This window comes from Ahaetulla prasina, chromosome 1, assembly GCF_028640845.1.
Source record: "Ahaetulla prasina isolate Xishuangbanna chromosome 1, ASM2864084v1, whole genome shotgun sequence".
Lineage (NCBI taxonomy): Eukaryota > Metazoa > Chordata > Lepidosauria > Squamata > Colubridae > Ahaetulla > Ahaetulla prasina.
Window position 1 is genome coordinate 72,627,405 of NC_080539.1, and position 27,728 is coordinate 72,655,132.

Sequence of the window (27,728 nt, forward strand, 5' to 3'; positions counted from 1 at the left end):
ACAAACACACAAAATCTCAGAAAGCTGTATGTGGCATATTGTGTGTGTGTGTGTGTGTGTTAGTTGTGTGTGTGTAAAGTGTGAAAGTTGGTTTTTGAGCTTTTTGTGGCTATGTGAAGTGTGAAGTGCAGCTGCTTTTACATTGTATGTGAGTCAGTTGTGTTGTGTTGTGTTGTGTGTGTGTGTACAGTGTGAAAGTTGGTTTTTGAGCTTTTTGTGGCTGTGAAGTGTGAAGTGCAGCTGCTTTTACACTGTGTGTGAGTCAGTTGTGTTGTGTGTGTGTGTGTGTAAAGTGTGAAAGTTGGTTTTTGTTACCTCTTATTTTTTTATACTTTGTTTATTATTTTTATTATTTATTGTTATTGGCCACGCCCACCCATCTGACCACCAAGCCACGCCCACCAATTAAGCCACACCCACAGAACCGGTAGGGAAAATTTTTAGATTTCACCCCTGGTTTTTTGCTTTCATGTAATAGATTCTAATATCTTCAACAAAGCCATGTAATCATTTCTGTGGCACTTCAAGGTATTTGGGGGAACATAAAGGGGATAAATCAGCAACAGATCTGTGTCCTGAAAATAACTGATAATGACACTAAACAAATAAATAGTGGAAAATTTTCAGGAACTAAGAAATCTGCTGCCACAATTATTGTACCAGATGGTTTTGATTTTAAAATCAATTATTTCAGGAGACATCAGTACAGAATTTCCTACCAGACACAAATTCTACAACAGCTCTTATTTTTGAGATTTATTAAAAAATAAATGTATTACTTTATTAAAAAAATGCTTCTATACAGACAGCATTAGATCTGTTTCAAAGTTGAAGAAATATTGAAGAAATATTGGAGAAATAACTCATTGATTTTTTTTGTGGGGGGTGAGGGAATTTGGAAATGTTTTATAAACTGTCCATTGATATTGAATTTTTTTTTTTACATTATTTTGGATTCTTCCTTGTCTTTTTAAAATTTTAATTTGCTGTTTGCTGGCCAGGATTGCCCTAACGAGACAGGTGGCTGTCTAAATTGGATAAATGATAGACAGAAATAGATAGATAGATACAAATAGATGGATGGATGGATGGATGGATGGGAGATAATTTTTAAGATACCCTTTGGCACATGAGCTGTGAGAATGTTTAATAATACTGTAGGAAGAATTTCCATTTTCCATCCATTTTCTTGCTGCAACAGCTCTTGTGGCGTAAGTTAGTTTGAAAGATGGTTCTATGAATTCAAGGGTGCATGGGACTGGAATTGCATTGATTTTATGATAGAGCCATTTCTACAATAAACCCACAGAGACCCATTGGGAACAATAATGGATAACATGCAACCTTTTGCTACCTGATCATCATAGTTTTCTTTGGAAATTAACTTCTGTGAATAAAGAAATATTTGAGCAAATGTAATAGTTAAAATGTTGATATCAAGGCTGGTCATTATGGTCGTGTGAGTAGAATCAAACTGAGGTCTGGTGAAAGTATTGCCATGGCAACATTTCCTTCCACTCCCTTTTCTATATCTGGATTGAGTACTGGAGGCACATATGGCACATCTCAGATGGTGGGTTTGGCTTAGCCTGCCTGCTCATTCCGTGAAACAGCCACTGAAGACAGCTATAAATTGTTGGCAATTTTGCTGGTTCTTGATTGTATCTTGGTGTATAGAAACACAGGTTTTCCCCAGGACTGTTATGTAAACTTCACCCTTAATAGTATCAATTTTACAGTGTTTAGGATTAATATTATACATCCACCAGCTGCATCCAATTTGGCATGTAAATTATTTTTACTATATGAATCTCTGTATCTCTCTCATATATGATACGATTCTTAGGCACATCTATCTTATCCCTCCAATTCTAAAGACGTTGTTTACTACTGGTGTATGTGTATGTGTATGTGCGAATATATATATTTGCACATTTGTGCTAGTCTTTCCCAACTCTAGGGGCTAGTTCTCATCTCCATTTCAAAGCCGAAGAACCAGTGCTGTCTGAAGACGTCTCCATGGTCATGTGGCTGGCATGATTAAACACCAAAGGTGCACAGAACACTGTTATCTTCCCACCAAAAGTGGTCCCTATTTTTCTACTTGCATTTTTTACGTGCTTTTGAACTGCTAGGTTGGCAGAAGCTGGGACAAGTAATGAGAGCTGTACTAGGGATTCGAACTGCTGAACTGCCCACCTTTCGATCAACGAGCTCAGCGTTTTAGCCACTGAGCCACCGTGGGAAGAGGAAAATATTTTTTTTTTCTAATGAAAGAAAATGTCATCCCTAAAATAAAAATTGCTTTAATAGACTTTGAGTTTGAACTGGAGGATGATTCTTGCTAATGTAAAACAGTGCAATTTGAGATGGGGGATGAAGATCTTGTTGGAGAAACTTCTAGGTCCCCTGTTTGAAACACTTGATCCCTTTTGTACTCTGATCTCTTCCAAAAGAGAAATATTTCTACTCTGGAAAATCTGTGTGAGCTCCTGGATTTTCAGTTCTAAAATAGAAGGAAAAGTCAGTTTTATAAAATTCTGCTGAAGTCAAGCAGTAATCCATCCTTTCTGAAGGACAATGGCGCATGTTACCATAAATATCTTTTTTAATCCTGGACAGTATTTGTAGGACATGCCTTATATTGTTTTTCAGAACCCTGCCGTTTTGGGGAGGTTATTGAAGATTATTATACTTTGAAAGTCTAGAATAGAATATAGTTTACAGGTGAATTTTGTGATGATGGATAGCAAACTGCCTTATGGGATTGTGTTTTTCCTGTTCGTAAAAAATATATTTATGAGTCCAAACTATCCTATTGAAATAGTAAATATGGTTTGGCATGTTGAAAACTACTCCTGGCAAGCAACTACTTCCTGTCTAAGTATGTACTTGTATTTCTGATGAGTGCTGGCAGGCCACGTTAAAATGAATGTACTTTGTCAAAAAGAGATGAGGCTATTTAAAATATTGCGCCCAACCCACACATATGTAACCTTTCCTAAAAGAGGGGGAGAAGGATGAAAGGAAAGGGGCAAACACAGTTGCATGGGTGGGGCTGCTAGACCTCAAAGAAACCCCACCCCATAGCCAAATTGATTAGACTATGAAATAATTTGTGATTTACCTGTCATCCTATTGATTAAATAGAATGTATTTCCAAGTAAGAGTGCTAAGACTTTTAGTCTCTGCCTTTTGCAGATTAACTATTTCTTAATTAGCACTTAACATTTATTCAGCAATTCAGGAGCAATTTAAAAGCTCTTATCATCCATTATGTTACAGTAGTCACCATGAAATGGATAGAATTATCATCATTCATTCTCCACCATTCAGTTATGTCTGACCCTTGGTGACTTTATAGGCAAGTGCTCTCCATGTTACTTTGTCAAGCAAGCTTCTTTTAGTTGTTGAATGTTCATCTTTATATTAGCTTTGATGGTATCAGCTTTGATGGTATCAAGCCAGAGGTGGGTTTCAGCAAGTTATGACCAGTTCTGGAGAACCAGTAGCAGAAACTTTGAGTAGTTCGGAGAACCGGAAGTAAAAATGCTGACTGGCCCTGCCCCCATCTATTCTCTGCCTCCTGAGTCCCAGTTAATCAGGAGGAAATGGGGATTTTGCAGTAACCTTCCCCTGGAGTGGGGTGGAAATGGAGATTTTACAGTATCCTTCCCCTGGAGTGGGGTGGGAATGGACATTTTACAGTATCCTTCCCCTGCCACACCCACCAAGCCACGCCCACCAAGCCATGCCACACCCACAGAACCAGTAGTAAAAAAATTTGAAACCCACCACTGTATCAAGCCAATGACTTCTTTGCTTTCTCCTTCTTGATCCACTAATCCTGTGGGTCCTCAAACTGTGGCCTGTGGCCCACATGCGTTCCGCTGAAGCCATTAATCCAGCCCACGCAGGACCATGAGGCTGCGCCTCCCACATCACCCTGCCCACCCTTCAGCCAAGCGCAGGACTTATCTTTGTGAGCCCCATGGACTGGAACTGAAAGGTATGGCCCACAATTTTGGCCTGCAGAGATGTTCTGGAGGCGGGGGAGGTGAAAAATGGGATGCACAGATGCCCCAGGAGGCAAAAAAAAAATATGGGTGAAAACGGCTCATTTTTAGCAAAAAAATGGGCCATTTTGCCTGTTTTTGGCCTGCAGAATGCTGCTGGAGGAGGGGGAGGTGAAAAACGGGGTGCACAGATGCCCCAGGAAGCCAAAAACGGGTGAAAACTGCCTGTTTTTCACCTCCCCGACCCCCAGAAGATAAGAGAAAGAAAGAGAGATAGTCAGAGAGAAAGAGAGAGAGAGAGAGAGACGGAGGGAGGGAGGGAGGGAGGTAGAGAGAGAGAGAGAGGTTGTGAGTTCGATCCTAGGTAGAGGCAGATGTAGGGTCTCCTGCTTGGGAAGCAGATTGGACAAGATGATCTGCAAGGTCCCTTCCAACTCTGTTAATCTGTAATACATGGTGCTGAGAAGAATTGCTGCAAAACTTGAGTTTTCTGAAGTGGATCACCAGACTCGTAAGCAACTGAAAAAATGATCTAGTAAAAAGAAAAGTCAACCAAAAGAGCAACATGCAAACAAAAGCAAATAAAACACCCCCAGGACCAAAACAAATTAAAGTTTAATTTGTGTGCATTGTTTAATGGACTGTTAAGTTGGCCAGGTCCACCTAGTCATATGACCACCTAGCCACATCCACCCAGCCGGTGCAGCACCTCAACCGTCTGAGGGACCATGAATTGGCCCCGTTTAAAAAGTTTGAGGACCCCCTGCACTAACCATTCCTAGCATAGTCTCAGTCTCCAGATCATGGTCATCCCAAAGGTGCTTTTTCTTTGCTTTGCTTGAAGACATTTTGCTTCTCATCCAAGAAGCTTCTTCAATTCCTAGCAACATTGACTTCTCTAATGTATTTGCACACAGCAAAGCTAGCTGAGGAACTCTGGGAGTTGAAGTCCACAAGTCTTAAAAGGGACCAAGGTTGGAGACCCCTGGTTTAGTGTAAAGAGAGAGATCAGTTTCTTCATGTCCTTTGTCTGTTCTTCCAGGACTGCAGTTGACAAGCTTCTTGTAACAGAAAATATGTTCCCTAGTATTCGAAGTCTATTTTGTCTCTAGTTGATGCATACAGCTTGGGATTTGGTTAACGTTAGTCTGGTGGACTCGAGACTTTCTCTGGGATGCCCTTATTGAGCGAGGAAGGGCAGCATGGAACCTGGTGTCCCAAGCAGGCTTGACCTCATTTCCAAGGCAGTCAGCAAACAGGTGGTTGAGAGTTCTGGCAAAGCAAGTCTTCTTCTCCGAAGAAGCTTCCTGGTGAGGAGGAAAAGAGAAGAGCAGATGGGTACCAAAAAAGAAACAGAAATAAGAAATATGGGAAGAGTAGATTTAGCTCTCCCCACTGCTGGCCCATTGACTCTGGCTGGTTATTCCCAAGGGAATGCAGCCCTCAACAGAAGAAAAGAAAATCCTTCCTGTTCTTCCGTCGACTTATATTCATTTTGAAAACGCTGCTTTATTTCCATTATTTCTTTTCCTGGCTTTACCACCCCAGCACGGACGTGTTTGTGCAGCCACTTAAAGAAGTTAGCTTTCTTTCTCAAGGTTGCTTGTTCCCTCCTGGATTGAACACCTCCCATCTGGAATTAATTTTAAAAATTAGTGAGAAGAAAGCTCTGCCCATTGCAGAACTACCTCTATTCTCCTCTTTGCCACCCCTTGAAGGCAGCCTACTCTAGCCCCTTTCAAAATGGCAGCAGGGTTTTCTCCTAGCAGCCTTAACAGTCCATATTGTTGGAGACCAGGAAAGGCATGAAAGTATTAAAAGTGATGCTCAGCTCACGCTCAGCCTTCTCTCCTTTCATTTCTTGTTTGCTGCCATTTTTTAAAAATAGAATTCATATCAAGATGTGTGGAGGTGTGTCTGTGTGCGTAACAGAAGGCAGTATAAGAAGGAAGACGCTTTGCTTGTTATATACTATTTTTAGTTCTTGAGGATCATCTGTGAAACAGCTGACTTGGCTCTCTAATCCAGGAACTTCTGGCAAGAAGGAGAAGAACGGAAGGAAAAGAGAGGCAGAACAAGGCAAGCAGGCAGGCAGAGCTTTATGCCTTATACTCAAACAACCTGCAGGCGAACAATCTGAATGACACTGCAATGGTATCAGCTCCCAGTGGCCAATGATGTACCAGAGAAATGTGGAGTGATCGCAGACAAAGCTCGGAGGAGGAGGAGTGCCCTAAAGCCCTGACCCTCTTCTGGCAACCCCATACACACTGCTAGGCAGACTCTGGGAGGTATCGTGAGTGTGCAGAAAATAGTAGACTTCATATGCTGAGTTGATTGGAGTTTCTCTCTCTCTCTCTCTCTCCTCTTCCCCCAATTAAATAGTTTCCTGACCCTGAGAAGAAGCTGACGTGTCAGTAGCCTGATAGCTGTAGGCAATAATATACAAACAAAAAAGTCTTTAAAGGTTGAACTACTGGACTTCTGACTTTACAGATAAAGCTTTGCTTTTTGCTACAATTAACTCAGGCAAGGGAATCCAGGATGGCAAATAACTATACTAAATCTTCAGACAAGCAGTTCATATACTGTTCATATACTGCTTCACAGTGCTTTACAGCCCTCTCTAAGTAGTTTACCCCAACAATCTGGGTCCTCATTTTACCCACCTCGGAAGGATGGAAGGCTGAGTCTACTTTGAGCCTGGTGAGATTCGATCTGCCAAACTGCTGGCAGCTGGTGATCACCAGAAGTAGCCAGCAGTACTGCACTCTAACCACTGCGCCACCGCAGCTCAATATGTGAAGAGTAACATGTTTCCTAATGTCAGGTTTCTCCTTCTTGTGTGTGGGTACTGCTCACTTGGCTATAGTGGCATCAGCATTCGGGAAATGAGCTCACAATTAGTGTATATAGAGAGATGGGCTAGAGACTGCCTTCCTCGGAATACTCTCTGTCCATGGCATTCCTATTTAAATGACTCTCAATAAACAGGACTTGGAAAAAGGCCTTGCATTAACGGCAGCTTCCAAAAGAGTGGTAGATCGTATTAAATCCAATGGATCCATGTGATCTCACTAGTTATAAAAGGTAGCATTTGATCAGAAGAGCCTTTTCTGGCTGTGTCTTCTCCACTTTTTATCAAAGGGCAAGGTACTATCAGAGCATTTCAACCTCCCAGAACACTCTATTGCAGTTCTGAAAATGGCCGTTTTGGAAAAAAATAGCCTTTAATACCATGGTGGAGTGAGAAATTGTTGAAGTCACATACATCAAAATGTCTAGGCCAGGGGTGTCAATCTCGCGGCCCACAGGCCAGATGTATCATGTGCTGGCCACTCCCACCCCCAGTTTAGCGAAGGGGAAATAAGTTGTGATATGTCACATGATGATAACATGTTATCACGAGTTTGCCACCCCTCGTCTAGACAAATACAATGCCTTTGGATTTTTTTTAGCATATTATAGTTATTATTTTTTTTTATTTGAATTTATATCCCGCCCTTCTCCGAAGACTCAGGACGGCTTACATTGTGTAAGGCAATAGTCTCATCCTATTTGTATATTTATATACAAAGTCAACTTATTGCCCCCCCAACAATCTGGGTCCTCATTTTACCTACCTTATAAAGGATGGAAGGCTGAGTCAACCTTGGGCCTGGTGGGACTTGAGCCTGCAGTAATTGTAATTGCAGGCAGCTGTGTGTTAATAACAGGCTGCATTAGCCTGGTGAGCCACTTCCCAGGCTAATTAATTGATTAATTAACCTTATTAATTGATAAGGTGGTTGCAACCTGTCTCATATGCAACCTGCATCTGCATACCTGTTTTTCCCCTTCCTACTTCACCCTAATTTTAATCCTACATCGCCAATCTATGCACCTGATGAAATGAACTGCAGCCCAAAAAAGCTTTTGCCTATGACTAAAATTGTGTTAGTTGTGCTACTAGATTCTTTCTGATGTTGGGTTACCACAGTCTTAACATGTCTCTCCTCTTATAGGGTAGCTTTTTAAAAGGCATATCATTAGTGGCAACTTTAATCACAGCTGGTTCTCTAATCGTACATGGAATGAAAACCTTTATATGGGAATGATACCCCTTATATCACTTCCTCCCCCAAAGTCAGATGGAATCCCTCCATATATTGCACCATATTATTGCATGCCTTCCTGTTCTTTAGGCAAAAGAGAAGGAAGGAAGGAAGGAAGGAAGGAAGGAATAGAATAGAATAGAATAGAATAGAATTTTTATTGGCCAAGTGTGATTGGACACACAAGGAATTTGTCTTGGTGCATATGCTCTCAGTGTACATAAAAGAAAAGATACGTTCATCAAGGTACAACATTTACAACACAATTGATGATCAATATATCAATATAAATCATAAGGATTGCCAGCAACAAGTTATAGTCATACAGTCATAAGTGGAAAGAGATTGGTGATGGGAACTATGAAATGATTAATAGTAGTGCAGATTCAGTAAATAGTCTGACAGTGTTGAGGGAATTATTTGTTTAGCAGAGTGATGGCCTTCGGGAAAAAACTGTTCTTGTGTCTAGTTGTTCTGGAAGGAAGGAAGGAAGGAAGGAAGGAAGGAAGGAAGGAAGGAAGGAAGGAAGGAAGGAAAGAAACCAACCAACCAACCAATCAGAATAGAGTTGGAAGAGACCTTGGAGGTCTTCTAGTCCAGCCCCCTGTTCAAACAGGAGACCCTATACTATTTCAGACAAGTGACTGTTCAGTCTCTTCTTAAAAACCTCCAGTGATGAAGCACTGACAACTTCTGAAGGCAAACTGTTCCACTGGTTAATCCCTCCAGCACAGGAATTTCCTCTGGAATGATTACATAGCATCAGGTTGTAGCCCATACTGATTTTGTTTTCTACACTGTACACAACCCCTTTGAGAGGACTGAAATCACCACAACATGTAAACTCTCAATGACAAAGGGTGCTAATTCAAGCAGTCCTTGAATTATGACCACAATTGAGCCCAACATTTCTGATGCTAAGTGAAACATTTCTTAAGTGAATTTTTGCCCATTTTATGACTTTTCATGCCACCGTTGTTAAGTGAATCACTGCAGTTGTTAACATTAGTAACATGGTTGTTAAGTGAAACTGGCTTCCCCGTTGACTTTGCTTGTCAGAAGGTCACAAAAAGGGGATCACATGACCCTGAGACACTGCAATCGTCATAAACGGTCAGTTGACAAGCATCCGTGGGGAAATAGGTGGCAATATAAATCTAATAAAAAAATAAAAACCCGAATTTGGATCGTGTGACCGTAGGGATTCTGCAGCGGTTGTGTGAAAAACAGTCATAAGTTACTTTTTTCAGTGCTGTTGTCACTTCGAACGGTCACTAAATGAATTGTTGTAACTTGGGGACGACCTGTACCACATTTTTCATATGCCTCTCTGTAGGAGGCAGTGACATGTACCAGGTTGAAATTAAGAGTATAAAGTGGACAGGCAACAGCTGCCTTGCAATATCAGCAAGGAGGATCAACATTCTTCCTCTAGTTTTACTCTTTGTTATCACTTGTGTAGTTACAATGGCAAGACCTGGAGAAGAATGGGAAGAGGAGGGCATCAGGTTTTGCATGCAACATACAAGTGAGGAAATTTAATAACATATTGCAGCCTGAGTTAGATCCACAATTACAGGTAGCCCTCAACCACCGTAGAAATGGTGATAGACTTTAGGAGAAACCCTCCTATGCTTCCACCTCTTACAATACCGGACAACACAGTATCAACAGTAGAGACCTTCAAATTTCTAGGTTCCACCATATCGCAAGATTCTAAAATGGACAGCTAACTTCAAAAACGTCATCAAAAAAGCACAACGAAGAATGTTCTTTGTGCACCAACTCAGAAAGCTATGACCACAATAGAGCCCAAACATTTTGTTTCTAAGTGAGACATTCGTTACGTGAGTTTTGCCCCATTTTACAAACTTTCTTGCCATAGATCGTTAAGTGAATCACTGAAGTTGTTAAGCTAGTTAATTGTTGAGGGAATCTGGCTTCCCAACTGACTTTCCTTGTCAGAAGGTCGCCAAAGGTAATCACATGAACCTGGGACCCCCACAAATCGGATTGGTTGCCAAGTGTGACAGTTGGGATGCTGCAATGGTTGTAAGTGGGAAAAACAGTCATAAGTGACATTTTCAGTGCTGTGGTAACCTTGAATAGGCACTAAATGAATTGTAAGTCAAGCACTACCCGTACTGTTCTTTGCTCCTATTTGTTTCCCAGTCAAGATAGATTATATCCAAATGCAACCTTGTTATTTTGGGCACTTGAAGTCCACAATAGCACTAAGTACAAAACGTATATCATTAACAATTTATGTTCTGCCTCCCTTTTATGACATTTCAAGGCAATAGTCTTATGGCCTGTATTGCTGGGCCTAATAGGGCTAGTTAAGTTCTTCATGCTGCTCAGGGTTGTTTATCTCCCTGTTCAAGCAGCAGGTGAAGCTAAGCAGAATCACATCAGATACCTGTACAATCAGCACAGGGGCCCCCTCAAGGCTGTGTGCTCTCCTCGCTTCTCTTCTCTCTGTATAACAATGACTGCGCTAACAATCCATCTGTTAAACTACTGAAGTTTGCAGATGACAAAACAGTGATCGGTTTCATTCGAGACAATGATGTATCTGTATACAGACGGGAGGTTGAACAACTAGCTTCGTGGTGCAACCAGAACAATCTGGAACTGAACACACTCAAAACCGTAGAAATGGTGGTAGACTTTAGGAGAAACCCTCCCATATTCCCACCTCTTAAAATACTAGACAAAACAGTATCAACAGTAGAGACCTTTGAATTTCTAGGTTCCACCATATTGCAAGATCTAAAATGGACAACTAATATCAAAAACATCATCAAAAAAGCACAACAAAGAATATTCTTTCTACGCGAACTCAGAAAGCTCAAACTGCCCAAGGAGCTGCTGATCCAGTTCTACAGAAGAATTATTGAGTCTGTCATCTGCACCTCTATAACTGTCTGGTTTGGTTCTGCAACTCAACAAAACAGACACAGACTTCAGAGGATAATTAGAACCGCAGAAAAAACAATTGCTACCAACCTGCCTTCCATTGAGGACCTGTATACTGCACGAATCAAAAAGAGGGCTGTGAAAATATTTACTAACCCTAATCCTCACATCCTCGACATAAACTGTTTCAACTCCTACCTTCAAAACGACGCTATAGAGCACTGCACACCAGAACAACTAGACACAAGAACAGTTTTTTCTTGAATGCCATCACTCTGCTAAACAAATAATTCCCTCAACACTGTCAAACTATCTACTAAATCTGCACTACTATTAATCTTCTCATCGTTCCCATCACCCATCTCCTTCCACTTATGACTGTAACTTTGTTGCTTGTATCCTTACAATTTTTATTGATATAGATTGTTTCCTGATTGCTTATTTGTACCCTATGACTATCATCAAGTGTTGTACCTTATGATTCTTGATGAATGTATCTTTTCTTTTATGTACACTGAGAGCATATGCAAATTCCTTGTGTGTCCAATCACACTTGGCCAATAAAAAATTCTATTCTATTCTATTCTACTCTATTCGTTGCTGATCCCTGTGGCACATGTACCCAGCTAGGTGTTTAAATATTTATTTAATATACATTTAATATAGCACTATTTTTATTTATACAATTGAGCATAGCTGAGAATACAATGTTACAAGAAGTTGGAATTGATAGGCATGTAATTTAGAAAGCAGATAAGAAGCACAATAGGGGAAGAGCAGTGTTTAATCTTATCAAAAGAGTTCATAATAAATTCAGTGCATTATTATGTATCATCGTCAATCTCTCTCTCCTGATCTGACATATTGTTTGATAATTGGAGGCACAGAGAATGATTAATCACATTCATTTTGGCGCAAACCCACTAGAAACTAATGACCAATTAAAACTGGAAGCGTACACTCAATTATTCAGAACAACAAACATCTCCTTTCAAATTGATATTATGTGATATCATTATCTGATGAGGTGGTTTACTGAGGATATAATGAAAAGCAACACTGTTCTAAAGAGTGAAGGCAGAGGAAAAATATTTGCTGTCCTTAGAATTTAGAATTCTAATTTCCCTAATTATAGGCAATTTCAACTCAGATTGCAGTGGGGTTGGCTGACGTTGGATCAGGCCACTTTGAACACCATATAAATGCCAGTCTGTTCAGTGATCTGATGTTTAATTACATGGCCTGAGAAGCTGAAAGCATATCGATGTAGAGTCTAGATGTTCCTCTCACCCAACTCTTATCTAAAGAATGTAAGTGTGGGAAAAGTTGTAGGCTGCCATCTCCTGAATGAATTTGAAAACATAATGTATACTTGCAGATGCACGCACAGAAGGTGAGATCACTACTTCATAAAGAAAATATTCAGCAAAATGGGCTTATAGAATTGGTGGATAATGGCTGTCTTGTCTTTGTTAATTCCTACTACTGATTTTTTGTTGTTAGTTGCAAAGTCATGTCCGACCCATCATGACCCCATGGACAACATTCCTCCAGGCCTTCCTGTCCTCCACCATCCCCCAGAGTCCATTTAAGCTTATTTATTTTGTAATAGGACTGTTTATTTTATCTGGCTGTAAACCGCCCTGAGTCCTTCGGGAGAAGGGCGGTATAAAAATTTAAATAATAATAATAATAATAATAAGCTGACATCAACTGCTTCACCATCCAGTTCAAGGTTGACTCAGTGTTCCATCCTTCAGAGTCTAGGCAGGGATACATGTTCAGAGTTTCCTCTATGAGTACTGTGCAGTATTCTTGGTTGCAAGCTAACTTGACTAAATGGAAAATAAAACATTAAGATTCCAAGCATTGAGAATTAAGAGTTTAGAACTGCATGCCCTTTTTCTTTTATTTTGGTACCATTCAGCACTTGATATAATTCAGGGTTGACATCATTCAGGTCAGATAAATTGTTCAGATGGAAGCAAAAATGGCTCTTCTATAGACTTAGTAACCTGGGGGCCAGTTGGTTGGGCATTTTTTCTCTGCTTGATTAAACAACTCAGAAGATTACAAACTGGATGGTTTATGTATCATCGTCAGTTTGTGCCACATACTTAGTTGGGACTAACCTATGAGAAAGCAAGCTGGCTGGGAAATCCTGGGAGTTGAAGTCTACATATCTTAAAGTTGCCAACACAGCTTTAGAGTCTTCTGCAGGATACTTGCTTTTCCTATTAAGTGCTGGGCTCTTTCATTTATTCCTTCTTGGTGACCAAAATGTGGTTTTGACATTTTTATTTTGTTAAGTCATCGATTCTCCCTAAAACAAATAGAGAGGTGGCCGGGTGGGGAGAAACAGAATGGAAAACAAAGAAATTGTATAAGCCACAAAATAAGCACATAAGAACTCAATCCCATGTGATATGAAGATGCCACAAACATATTACATGATAAAATATAAAATGAAAAGGTAAAAATTCGCAGAAATTTTACTATTTTGTAACCTGGTAAAAAGCTCCTAGCTGAAGAAAGGGGTTTCAAAAATGTTTTGTGTTTTCTAGTTTCCTTGGCGTTCACTTGAGAACTTCAATAATCTCACCCACCATATTATAAAAAATAGTCTGATATGATGCAGCCTTTCAGGATTTACATATATACCCAGGGGTGAAATGCTCCTGGTTCAGACTGGATCAGACGATCCAGTAGCGATGGCAGAGGGGTGGTTTGGAGAACCAGAAGCAAAAATCCCTGGCTCCTTTGCCCATGCCCACCCAATGCCCGGTCACCCGCTTCCCTGCTTGCCACATCTTTTAAAAAATGCTTTTAAAAGGTTAAAAAAGAGAGGCTCTGACGATCCCAGCTGAGCCACGTGATCGTCAGAGCCTTTTTTTTTTACTTTTAAAAACATTTTTTTACAACCTATTTGGACAATCACGCATCACAGTTGATCACACACCCCCCAGCGCGCTGTTCTACTTACCCCATGCCTCCTTTTGGCGTGCACTGCAGGGGCACACGCCCCTTGCATTTGATGAGTGGTACACACTGCGCATGCACAGCCAGCAGACTGGTAGTAAACTGGTTCAGATTTCACCACTGTATATACCTGATAGAATATACCCAAGGAATGACTGGGAAGTGTGTGGCTGCCATTGTGTCTTGCATTCATATGGAGGATGCATATGTAGTGCATATGTTAATACTGCAATTCTGATCTTGTGAACTGGGAAAGAACAGAGTCTTGTAATTGTCACAAGGCTAATTAATCAGGGCCAGTGAATTACTCCTTGCAGTTGCAAGCAAGGAGAACAATTTCCTTCTGTTCCTTTCACAATGTTTCCCTGCCAAAATGCTGTGTATCTGTATTCATCCTTAAAAGTAATTGCTTGTCTTTCACCTTCAGCTTTCTCCCCTTTGCTATGGCGGCCATGTTCATCTCTTCAGATTTCAGAAATGTCCCAGGTTTCAATAAAGTGCTTTAATGTTTGGTTGGTAGACATGACAGAACAAAATCATCTTTACTTTTCCCTTCCATTAAACTAAGTAAAGGAATTTTAAGTTTGCACTCACTGACCAACTTTCCAGAGTTAATGGAGACCACTGACTGGTACGTGTGCAGACTATATCAGAATCAATAGGAATTAGCAAATGTAACTCATTTTCATCGCCAAACCACCTTCTCCCACCCAAATTAAAGGTCTGTCTTGCACACTGGAACAACACCCAAGGGCCGAATTAGCTGTGGAAGGATTTTCCATGCTCTTTGGAGGAAATATAGCTGCACGAAGAGTAATTTGATGGTAATGGTGGTGGTGGGAAGCTCTTAGTCAGGCAACCACAGACAAAGTGAATAAGCCAAAAAAGACTCCAGCAAGCAGTCTTTAAGAACCTGCAAGCACGGCCTGACTGAAAACAGAATCTAACTTATATGCTTTACTTACAAGCCAAGCTTCAGTCTCTATATCAGGGGTCTTCAAACTTGACAGCTTTAAGACTTGTGGACTTTTAACTCCCAGAATTGCTCCTCCATTCATGTTAGCTCAGGAATTCTGGGAGTTGAAGTCCACAAATCTTAAACTTGCCAAGTTTGAAGACCCTTGCTCTATAGTGATAGAGAACCTCAAACCAATGGATGCTTATGGTGACAGAATACGGCATTTCTGAAAGGTCCCCAAGCTTTTTGCACAACAATCTTGGTCTTGAAGAGAATAGGCTTTCAGAATTATGACGCTGTCCTTTTTGGCAATAATAGTTCGGTAACATTTTAGAAAATGAAATATGAGTGTGTCATTGCATTTTAGGAAGTATGTTGGCAAAAGATTACATTTATTTATTTATTTATTATTTAAATTTCTATACCGCCCTTCTCCCGAAGGACTCAGGGCGGTTCACAGCCAGATAAAAATACACAATAATATTACAATATAAATACAATTAAAATACAATTAAAAAACTTATTCAATTGGCCAAGATTAAAAATTTAGGATAAATAATAAAAACCCATTAAAAACCCATAAATTTAAAAACTAACCCAGTCCTGCGCAGATGAATAAGTGAGTTTTAAGCTCGCGACGAAAGGTTCGGAGGTCCGGAAGTTGACGGAGTCCTGGGGGGAGTTGGTTCCAGAGGGCGGGAGCCCCCACAGAGAAGGCCCTTCCCCTGGGCGTCGCCAGATGACACTGTCGCGCCGACGGCACCCTGAGGAGTCCCTCTCTGTGAGAGCGCACGGGTCGGTGAGAGGTATTCGGTAGCAGTAGGCGGTCCCGTAAATAGCCCGGCCCTATGCCATGGAGCGCTTTGAAGACGTTCACCAAAACCTTGAAGCGCACCCGGAAGGCCACAGGTAGCCAGTGCAGTCTGCGCAGGATAGGTGTCACGCGGGAGCCACGAGGGGCTCCCTCTATCACCCGCGCAGCCGCATTCTGGACTAACTGAAGCCTCCGGATGCCCCTCAAGGGGAGCCCCATGTAGAGAGCATTGCAGTAATCCAGACGAGACGTCACGAGGGCGTGAGTGACTGTGCCCAAGGCATCCCAGTCTAGAAAGGGGCGCAGCTGGCGCACCAGGCGAACCTGGTGGAAAGCTCTCCTGGAGACGGCCGTCAGGTGGTCTTCAAAAGACAGCCGTTCATCCAGGAGAACGCCCAAGTTGCGCACCCTCTCCATCGGGGCCAATGACTCGCTCCCAACAGTCAGCCGTGGACTCAGCTGACTGTACCGGGATGCCGGCATCCACAGCCACTCCGTCTTGGAGGGATTGAGCTTGAGCCTGACATAGCATCCACTCTGCATGTTTTGCTCCAAGATGAGACCCTCATTTGTGGTGGTCCAGTCAATAAGGTGCTGTTGGACACCCTTGATTAATCCAGTGGAAAGTTTTCCTGACAACAGTGACTCTCCATTTTAAATTAATAAAATGTTATAATTAATAAAATAATTATTAATAAAATAATAATCTCTGATATGGTGTTGGGGACTATGTACACTTAAAAAGATAATTAGAAAAAGTGTTTCAGACTTCGAGTGAGTGTGGTTCCTCTGCACCCTTTATTAAAGGAGCCCAATATTTTTTCAGGTTTTCACAAAAGCCCAAAAGAAAAAAAATGTTCCCACTTCAAAGAATCTGATTATTAAAGTTAATGTGATTTTTGAAGACATCACACACCCAAACCTAGGCAGAGCATATAATGTTCCGTGGTCTTGAAAAGTACTGTTCTGCTCTGTTTCATAGCCAACATTATCAACAACTCCTGCTTAGCCCTTGTCAGTTTCACAATCTTTGTAAAACATAGCAAACTGCCCAAATTGATTCTCCCTTATCAGCAAATTTGATCTTAATTCATATAGTCAGTTTCACAATTTCTGTAACATATCCAGCTAGATTCCCCCCTCATTATCTTATGCATTTTTGTCACCAAACCTGATTTTAATCTTCCTAATCAGTTTCTAGTCAGAGTCACAATCCATGTAAAACTTCCTGGTTTGGATTTCCAATCTCTTGCCTTACCCCACCTCCTACTCCTTGGCCTTCAGCCATCCATTACTTTCTTCCCCAAGCAAGATTCGGATATACTGCAACTTGTAGCCATGGTTGCAGCTGTTAGAACATGCCTGGTTGCAAACCTACAATGTCATGCCATCAGCATTTATTTCATGAGGAAGTTATATGCAAGAAATATGATGTCTTGATAGCTAAATACCCTCTCCCTTTTTTAGGGAAAAAAAGTCCTAATTATTTGCCTTTTCTGTGTCAAGCAGAACAGGGGGATTGTTGTTACTCCAGGGCCTTCCATAACTCAAAGGCTGGGGTACAGACCATTGTTGTCCCCAATTCGGGTCTGAGCCTGGTGTCGAAGCCAGTGATGGACATCAGACACGAGGTGCAGGTTTTCTGATTGCTTTTATTGGAGTACTCCAAGGAAAAGGGCTCCTCGCCAAAATGCCAAGAACCAACAACAAAGGATTAAGTAAATTTTATACATTTTCACTAAAAGAGAAAGGCGGGACAAGGCAGAATAATAAGAAATATCATCTAATAAACATTTTAGTAACAATTCTACAATTTGTTCTATTGGTCTCTAGCTGTCCCTGTTCCTAAGTCTTAGCTAACGAATGCACCAGCAGTTATCTAATACACATTTTATTTGCTCCAGGAAACCTCTATTCCTAACTTTTAACTGAGGTCTGCCAGATACCTAACTCTTTGTTACTTTTATCAGTCTTGGAACCACCCAGAATTGTTACAAGCTTCACACATATTTCCTGCGAATAAGCATTCTTTGTTCTTGCCAGACACACTCCCCAATTACAGGCTTCCTGGTTTACTTTCAAGTGTTTGCATGACCTCGCTTTATTTTAGCAGACAGTCCATCAATGGGTTTCAATTTTTTTTACTACCGGTTCTGTGGATGTGGCTTAGTGAGCGTGCCATGGCTTGGTGGGTGTGGCTTGGTGGGTGTGGCTTGGTGGGTGTGGCAAGGGAAGGATACTGTAAAATCTCCATTCCCTCCCCACTCCAGGGGAAGGATACTGCAAAATCCCCATTTCCTCCCGATCAGCTGGGACTCGGGAGGCAAAGAACATATGGGGACAGGGCCAGTCAGATGTGGTATTTACCGGTTCTCCGAACTACTCAAAATTTCCGCTACTGGTTCTCCAGAACTGGTCAGAACCTGCTGAAACCCACCTTTGGTATGGACTTACTATTTTTAAAATAGTAATAATAATATTTTCCTGTTAGTTACGTGGAAGAAGCACAGATGGCTTAATGCTGTGTTTGCTGGCATTCCAAGTTTGGCAGGGGTAGAGATGACCAGGTGTATTACACTGAGAAACATCTCCAAGACTACTACTTCCTAGTAGTAAGCTATTTGAACTCAGTGAGCAACCTTGCTTGCTAACTCAACTTCCAGAAGGAAATCCTTCACTTCCTTTCCTTCCCCAGCTTATTTCCTCAGCTTGTTTTTTAAATTGTAAACCACTTTGATATTTTTAAAAATAGGGAGCAGAATATCAATATCTTAAGTAAATCTTGGCAAGATTGAATGAAGAGGACAAAAAAGAAAGAGAAGGAAGAAGGAAACAGATAAGGTGTATTAATGTAATACATACAGCAATATACTTAGAAATGCTAGAAATTATCCCTATTTTGTATACCACCAAATAAAAATAAAAGCCAGTAAAAATTATTAACATTTGTTTATAAGGTCCCCAAGACTTAAAACTGACTCATTGGCTTCTAATTACTAATATTACACACATTTAAATTTATACTTGTTCTTTCAAAACCCAGCAGATTGTTCAGCACTTCATATCTACACAGCACAACTGTAAAGGTTTTGTGGAATCTCTTAAATTATTATGGATTTAGAAATAATATTTCTCCAGCTAGCCTGTACTGCTGTTTCAAAGCAGTGTCCAACTGTGAAGGAATATGGCCAAGCAGAAATTGGAAAGGTACAGCTACCCTAATCACTTAACAAAATGTCAATTGACAGAATTACACCTCACACTTATATATGATTACAAATTCTATCAACCACTGTAAGTTTGCAGTTTTGAAATTATATAGAATACTGTACAGTTGACATACCATGGAATTTCACTCACCCATTTCTTAAATTCCTGATGATTTTCAAAAGCCAGTTTGCAATGAAACAATAAAAGTGGAATAGAAGTATAGTTTCATTATATTGTATATGTATCAGAAAACCAGCCAATTTATCATTTGAAAGTTGATAGATTAAAGATCTATTGCAATATTTCTCAACCCTAGGAACGTTAAGATATGTGGACTTCAGCTCCCAGAATTCCCAGCCAGCCCTGCTCACTGGGGAATTCTGGGAACTGAAATCAATGAATCTTAAAGTAGCCAAAGTTGAAAAACATTGATCTATGGAATTAATGGTTACACAAGATGCTGAATATCTGTGGTTCATCAATGTCTTTACAATAGAATAGAATAGAATAGAACAGAATAGAATAGAATAGAATAGAAAAGAATAGAATAGAATAGAATAGAATTTTTTATTGGCCAAGTGTGATTGGATACACAAGGAATTTTTCTTGGTGCATATGCTCTCAGTGTACATAAAAGAGAAGAAAAGATACCTTCATCAAGAATCATAAGATACAACACTTAATGATAGTCATAGGGTACAAATAAGCAATCAGGAAACAATTAATATCAATATAAATCGTAAGGATACAAGCAACAAAGTTACAGTCATGCAGTCATAAGTGGAAGGAGATGGGTGATGGGAACAATAAGAAGATTAACAGTAGTGCAGACTTAGTGATGCAATTTGCCCAGTTGCATTTTTTAGGGTTCGGTTTCCAATTTATAGTGCCTTGTTAAAAGAGAAATAGACATTGGAGTGATTTTAGTATTATAATTTTAAACCAAAGGATTTTTTTTAAATTATGGAATATACAAAAGCTTCCCCTCCCATTTGTGTATTTAAAATTTTTGCAGCTGCCTTCTGCACTCCCTCACTTTGTGAACTCTTGGAGATAAGTGATTTCAAACAAAAATGCTTCCTTTTCATATTGAAATTCTTTCAGCAAATGATGCCAGGGATTAAGCATGGGGCTTTGTCTTCAAGTCCATCCTTGTATCCTCCCAAACATGACACTCCATTGATGTGGTTACATTTTTCTTTAGAAGCATATATAAAAGCAAGCATGACAATATGATTATTATCAGGAAATATAAATCAAGGGAATGTTTTATGAAGATAAAAATTGCATGTAAATCGAGTGAGCAATAGCATTAGCACTTTGTCATACACGAATGTTTACAACAACTCTTTTGGGGAAAAGCAGAGGGATCTGGGTGAGTTTAGCCCTGGGAAGATATGACCGAAAGGAGATATAATAATACTTTGTAATTTGCTGAAAGGATACTATACCGAAGACTTGTTTGTGGTTGTTCCAAACTGCAGGACAAGGAAAAACAATTTTATTTTAGAAGGGAGGAAGGAAGGTTCTGTTTGAACATTAGAATTTTTTTTTTTTGCTATTTGAGTTGTTTGAAAGTGTAATCAGATACCTGAGTAGTGATGGCTCCCTTTTACAAAATGTGTTCAAGATAGTTACTTAGATTCCTGCACAGAGTAGTGGGTTACATTTGTTGGCTTCAATAGCCTTCCAATTCTTTGGATGGACAAATGATTATTGTACAATTGAAGAAATTCAGGCTGGCACACAACTAAAGAAGGGGAAAAAAATCTATTACTATTTATTTATTTATTTATTTATTATTTTAATTTCTATACCACCCTTCTCCCAAAGGACTCAGGGCGGTTTACAGCCAGATAAAACAACAGATACAAAAATTAAAAACAAATTTAAAAAACTAATTCAGATTTGGCTGAGAACATTAAAAATCCAATAAAACCCCCCATTAAAAAATATTAGGCCAGTCCTGCGCGATGGAACAAAAACTTTTGTCACAATTGATGTTTTTGGAGACCTGGATGAAGAAAGGCATGTTTGCTGGGGATAGAAGTCCTACATTCCTTTGACCTGCTGGTCCTTCTGTTTTCATGGAACTTCTGCTGATTTGCTGAAAAGTGATTGTCAAGTCTCTATTTATTAACCTTTTACACAGGAGAGTCTACTAAGTTCTGAGCTAGTTCTATGATCTCAGAAATAACTAGGACCATCAGGACATTATGCCTAGTACATATTTAAAATATTTTTCTTTTGACTTGAATGCAAGGATATGAGGTTTCTTCCCTGAAACAACAGAAAATACATTCAAAAACATTATGGCAGAGCGAACACTAGAGAAACACAAATCCCCCTCTGGATACAACTGTAGAGAAGCCTTCAGCCCCTTAATGCTGGGTAAAAATTTAAACTTGGGTGAGAGTACTGAATCCATGTCCAACTCCTTGTTATATTATAATGCAGGAATCAAAATTAAAGTATCCCCCCCTCAAATGACATGAAGAATCCCATCCCTATGAAGTTTTATTCTGCGCTATAGGTTGAACTAAATGACCTCTGAAGTCTGTGTTTCTATGATTCTGAACCTTTCAGGCTTTCTGGTAGTCCTTTGTGTTTTTTTGTGATCTGGCTCTTTTTCTATTTCTTTATCTAGTAGTTTTTGTTTGTTTGTTTGTTTCAGATGTTCCTAAACTTTTAGTGTGGCCACACTGAGTTTTTGTAATGTGGTCCATTTTACTGGAGTTGCTTGAGTTTGTGCTTTTAGTATCTCCTTTAGGAATTCTTACCCAATCTTGTCCATCTGTCCCTTTCAATTCCTGGCAGATAGATGGTGAAGAAATGGAGATAGTGACAGATTTTATTTTCCTGGGCTCCAAGATTACTGCAGATGGGGACTGCAGCCAAGAAATTAAAAGATGCTTGCTCCTGGGGAGGAAAGCTATGGCAAATCTAGACAGCATACTAAAAAGCAGAGACATCACCCTGCCAACAAAAGTGTGTATAGTCAAGGCTATGATTTTCCCAGTTGCAATGTATGGCTGTGAAGGTTGGACCATAAGAAAGGCTGAGCGCCAAAGAATTGAGGCCTTTGAACTCTGGTGCTGGAGAAGACTCCTGAGAGTCCCTTGGACTGCAAGACGAACAAACAAGTCAGTTCTAGAGGAGATCAGCCCTGACTGCTCTTTAGAAGGCCAGATCCTGAAGATGAAACTGAAATACTTTGGCCACCTAATGAGAAGGTAGGACTCACTGGAGAAGAGCCTAATGCTGGGAAAGATTGAGGGCAAAAGAAGAAGGGGACGACAGAGAATGAGGTGGCTGGATGGAGTCACTGAAGCAGTAGGCATGAGTTTAAATGACTCCAGTGGATGCTAGAGGACAGGAAGGCCTGGAGGAATGTTGTCCATGGGGTCGTGATGGGTCAGACACGACTTCGCAACTAACAACAACAACACCCAATTTTGAACTTGTATTCCATTAGCTTCTCCATCCATAAGATCCCGCTATTACTGCTCTTGATTTATTAAAATCTGCTGTTTTGAAGTCTAAATATGGCTTATGCTTGATTTTATTTTTTTCCTAAAAAAAATCAAAACCAGTAGCATTCTATAGACACATTTCCCCAGTGTTCCTGCAATTTCCACTCCTTCAAGTACATTTTTCCTGTTAATTAATATCAAGTCAAGGATAACTAATCATCTTACATCTTCCTCTATCCCTGAAGGAGAAAGTTGTCTTAGAAGGACTATGCTTGGCAGAATTTGTCTCCCAACAGATGTTCATTATGATTTTAGTGCCTTGTTTAATTTGCAGTTTGATTGGATGGGTGATAGTAGACTTTACCAACAGTATTGCTTTTATTTTTTCCCCTGAACTTATTTTAACCCAGATGCTCTTTATAACATTGCCAAGTTCATTTATTTGATTTCTGAACAGGATATTTTGAAGATAGCAGGCAACTCCTCCTTCCTTTTTATTGCTTCTATTCCTTTGGGACAAACTGTAACCTTCATTTATGGTTCTTTTATTCTAGCCATTCCACCCAGTTTTCATTATACCTTTAAAATCATATTTATCTTCCTGAATTACGAACTCAAATTCATCTTGTTTATTTCTCATACTCATGCAGTAGTATAAGGACAATAAAGAGCATGAATTGTATAAGCCAAAAATCTTCCTAATTCTTCACTGAGCAGCAACCCTCACACTTTCAACAGTTTCAACTTTTTACTTGAACTTTTTAAGACTTTCTGTTTCCATTCCATAGGATTCAGCTCCCCTAATCAAGCTTAAAATGTTTTGGTAAAGACATTTGTGGGGAACACCATCTGGTGCACAAAGTTTTTCATTCAGCTAACATAGACTAAGTTTCAGAAATGATTTACATTACCTTAGAACAGTGGTCTGCAACCTTAAACACTCAAAGAGCCATTTTCCACAGAAAAGAAAACACCGGGAGCCACAAAACCCTTCCCGTTCTTGACTATTTCTTGAGCGGCCACAAAATTAGCATATGCAGTTGAATTAAACATTCTGTTTTCTTCTGAAACTTTTCTTTTCTTGGATTTATCCATGGTTAGCCTACTGGGGGTTGAAAATTGCATGCCGGCAGTGTTGCATATTGGCGGTTGTGACACATATTTTGAACAACAGGGAGCCACAGCGGAGGGGTGAAAGAGCCACATGCGGCTCCAGAGCTGCAGGTTGCTGACCTCTGCCTTAGAACTATCAAATAGTGCAGTACAAAGCATTGTCTTGGGTTCTGTTCTGTTCTTTCAATGGCTGGATGAGGAAATTGAGGGGACATTTACAAAGGTTGCAGATGAGGGAAAGTTGAGAGGGATGACTAACATTTTTCATGAAAAAAGGAAGATTTTAGAGTTACTGACAATCTTGAACATGGGGCTGAGAGGAATACAATGAGATTTAACCAGGAAAAATATAATTTTCTACAACAGGGTAGGAAGAATGTAAGGCGCATGTATAAGAGGGAGAAGACCAAAGCTGGCAACAATATATGTGAAAAGGATCTGGGTGCCCTTGTTGATTACAACTGGTAATATAAGGCAGCTGCTATCCTAGGTTGCAAATCACAGAAGTAATTGTTCAGTTCTGCTTTGGTCTCATTCAATCCTATTTGGGGTACTATATTTAGTTCTGGGCACTCAGTTCAAAAAGGACAGTAACAAATTTGAGCAAGTTCAGAGGAGTGAAATGAAGCTCTGTGAAGAACAATGAAAAGGAGCTGAATATGTTTAGCCACTAGAAAAAAATTCTATAAAGATACGGCTAAAGAGGGAAGGATAGAACCAATGGGCTAAGCTGCAAGCAAGCAGGTTCAGACTAGGCCTCAAAAGCATATCCTTGATTGTGGATAACTTGGTGATCTCTTGGTTGTTTGCTTGCAGATATCTCATTTCCCAGCTAGGTAGTAGCATCATCATTACCTAGTCGGATAATGAAATATCTGCAAGCAAAGAAGCTTAGCGACTACCAAGTACTCCATAGTTCAGATCTGAGGTACAGGTACAGTAGTCCTCGACTTACAACGGTTCATTTAGTGACCATTTGAAGTTACAACAGCACTGAAAAGAGTAACTTATGACCATTTTTCACACTTATGACCATTGCAGTATCCTTATGGCCACATGATCAAAATTCAGATGCTTGGCAACTGGTTCATTTTTATGATGGTTGCAGTGTCCCCGGGTTATGTAATCACCTTCTGTGACCTTCTGACAAGCAAAGTCAATAGGGAAGCCAGTTTTCACTTAACAGCCATGTCACTAATTCAACAACTGCAGTGATTCACTTAACAAGTGTGGCAAGAAAGGTTGTAAATTGGAGCAAAGTTCAAATGTCTCACTTAGCAACATAATTGGAGCAAACAAATGCCTCGCTTAGCAACATAAATTTTGGGCTCAATTGTGGTCTTAAGTTGAAGACTACCTATATTCTCTTTCTGACTGTCAGCTAGTGTAATGGCTTGCCACATGAATTGCAAGTTCTTCTTTGATAGAAATCTTCAGAGACTGGATGGCCATCAGTCAGAATTGCTGAGTAGAACTGTGGTAAATAGGAAATGAAGTGGATCACCTCTAAGGTCCCTTCCAACTCTGATTTTCCACCTCTCCAACTGACGCCATTTTGTATAACCAGTTAGTGACTGGCTATATTTTTATTCTCATTTCCAATTCTCTTCCATTCCCTGAAGCCTCTTGAGCATTTTTGTTTAGATCTTCTGATTTCCTGGTGATATAATGGTAGCAGTTTATAATTATTGCTCTATCATTTGTCCTCACATATATTGTTCGAAAGTAATAACAGTCTGTGGATTAGATAAGCTTTGAAAGTTATTCTTGATTTTGGTTTCTGGTAGATAACAGCCTACGGGCTGATCAGCCTGGCTGGAATACCTTTTGTTATGTACCATATAAGGAGTGAGCTATAGGTTTCACTCAGGTCCTCCAAAAAGGTGGGAAAATACTTAAAGCTCATTGGTTAAGCTGTCTGGCAGCCCTCTATAAAAGAGGACACTGCCAGAAAAGCACTCTGTTGGGTTGTACTGGTCTTCTAATAAAGAACTGTTGTTACTGAAAGAGCTGTGTCCGTCTCTTCTAACATCTTTCAATAGTAAATCTAAATCTTCAATAGTAAATCTAAATCTTCAATAGTAAGTCACTATTGTGACTTCTTTGCCTTGTATAAAGCACAGCTGAATCCTCTCTGCTGTTTCATGATCCATCCTCCCATTTCCTGTTTTGTAGTGGTATCTTTCCCAGTATTTTTTATAGCAGGGGTCTCCAACCTTGGCAACCTTGGCAACTTTAAGACTTGTGGACTTCAACTCTGCTGGCTGAGGAACTTGTGGACTTCAACTTTGCTGGCTGAGGAACTCTGGGAGTTGAAGTCCACAAGTCTTAAAGTTGCCAAGGTTGGAGACCCCTGCTTTAGAGAGAGTAGCTCTATCAGCCTCAGCTATATTGTAGACTTTCCTTTCTTAGAACTAGGAAATCCTTATCTTTTTTTTTCATCAGGTGAAGTAAATCTATTCACTGCTTCAAGCTTTGGACTTTTCTCCAAAGATAGTTACAAATGTGTATTTCCTGAAAATATTTCTTGTTTAAATCAAATATTTCTTTGATTTAAACATTTCCTGCCGCAACTTTAGGAATGATTGCTGGAGATTGAAATTAGTAGGGACAAGATCCACCATTCCAGTACACAATGAAGATTTGAAAGTCTTTAAATGGGTTTATTCTTTACAACTATATCTACAACAATCATGGGGAGGCCTTGGTTACATTCATAAATGGCTGAGATACAAAGTTGGTAAAAAATCTTTTGCTGTGTCATTGTTGCACTTCATTCTTGTTCAAAGGGATTAGTAGGTTTTTTTAATGAATGAAATGAGTTTCATAAACAGGCAGGATTCACAAACTGTGCTCAGCCGAAAACATTTTGTTTAGTTGTGACTAACCATATCGTCTGTATCTGGATGTTGTGTTTTATTCAACAAGCAATGGTTTATTTTGTTTTGCCTTCTGTTTTCTTAAATGAAAAAAACCCACAAAGCAGAATGTATGTTTAAAAAACAAATGAAAGGAAGTTTTTTAAAAAAAGGGCAAGGGGACAAAATAAATCCATGCTTAAAAATAAATTGCACATACTACCAATAGCTGCCTAGCATCAGTTCAATTGTTAAACAGCACATTAAACATCTTGCTCATATAGAATTGTTCAGTCTTTCTGTTGCATTGATAAAAATTAGTTCGAAGAGTGAAAGTGAAAACATATCTTCAGTTCAGGATTTTAATCCTGGAGCAAAACCCATGTTTTAAGCTATGCTCCAAATTCATTAAACCTGAAGTAAACCAGAAGCAAAATGCACCAGGTTTTTGGTAGTTCAATATCACATCATCTTTCTATTTTATATGTCTCAGCAAAATCATATTAGAAATGGTTTGAATATAAGCCCCAAACTTGGCTACTATAAGGTAAACTCCCAAATCATATGTGTCAAAGCCAAAATTAGGGCAAATTGCCAATATTTATCTTAATATTTTTCAGATCTTTCTCTCTCTCTAAAAACAAAAACAAAATCCACTTTAGATTGGGAATAATCTGCATTCGTGTTCTAGTAACCAACAAGCTACGATCTGAGAGAATCATGATCATGTTCTAATAATCATTAAGCATCCTTCCCTGAATCACATCATAACATTTCACAATGAATTTGCTGATTTGTTGTAATATAACTCTTGCTTTACCCTAAAGGTGCAAAATAGATGGATTAGCAAGCTCCTCCTTCGCCTTTTTCTTAAAAAAAAATAATTATTATAAATTGCTTGTCCTGATGAATCTAGCCCAGGAGTCAGCAACCTGTGGCTCTGGAGCCACATGTGTCCCTTTCATCCCTCTGCTGCGGCTCCCTGTCGCCAGTCGGCTCCACAACTGATAGGGCTTTCGGTTAGGACAGGTAAAGGAAAAATGACACCATGCAGGAGGAGACTCTATGGTGTGGGAACCAGACTTCCAGCTGGCAGAGGAAGAAGGACACTGTGCTAGGAGGAGAGACTATGGTGGGGGAACTGGACTTCCAGTCGGCTCCAGAATTGAACAGGGGGCTTCCGGTTAGGACCTTTGTGGCTCTTTGAGTGTTTAAGGTTGCCGACCCCTGATCTAGCCCATGGGGATAATTATTACTTAATGGGCAGAAGTCAAGAAGTGGCAAAGTGGCAGAA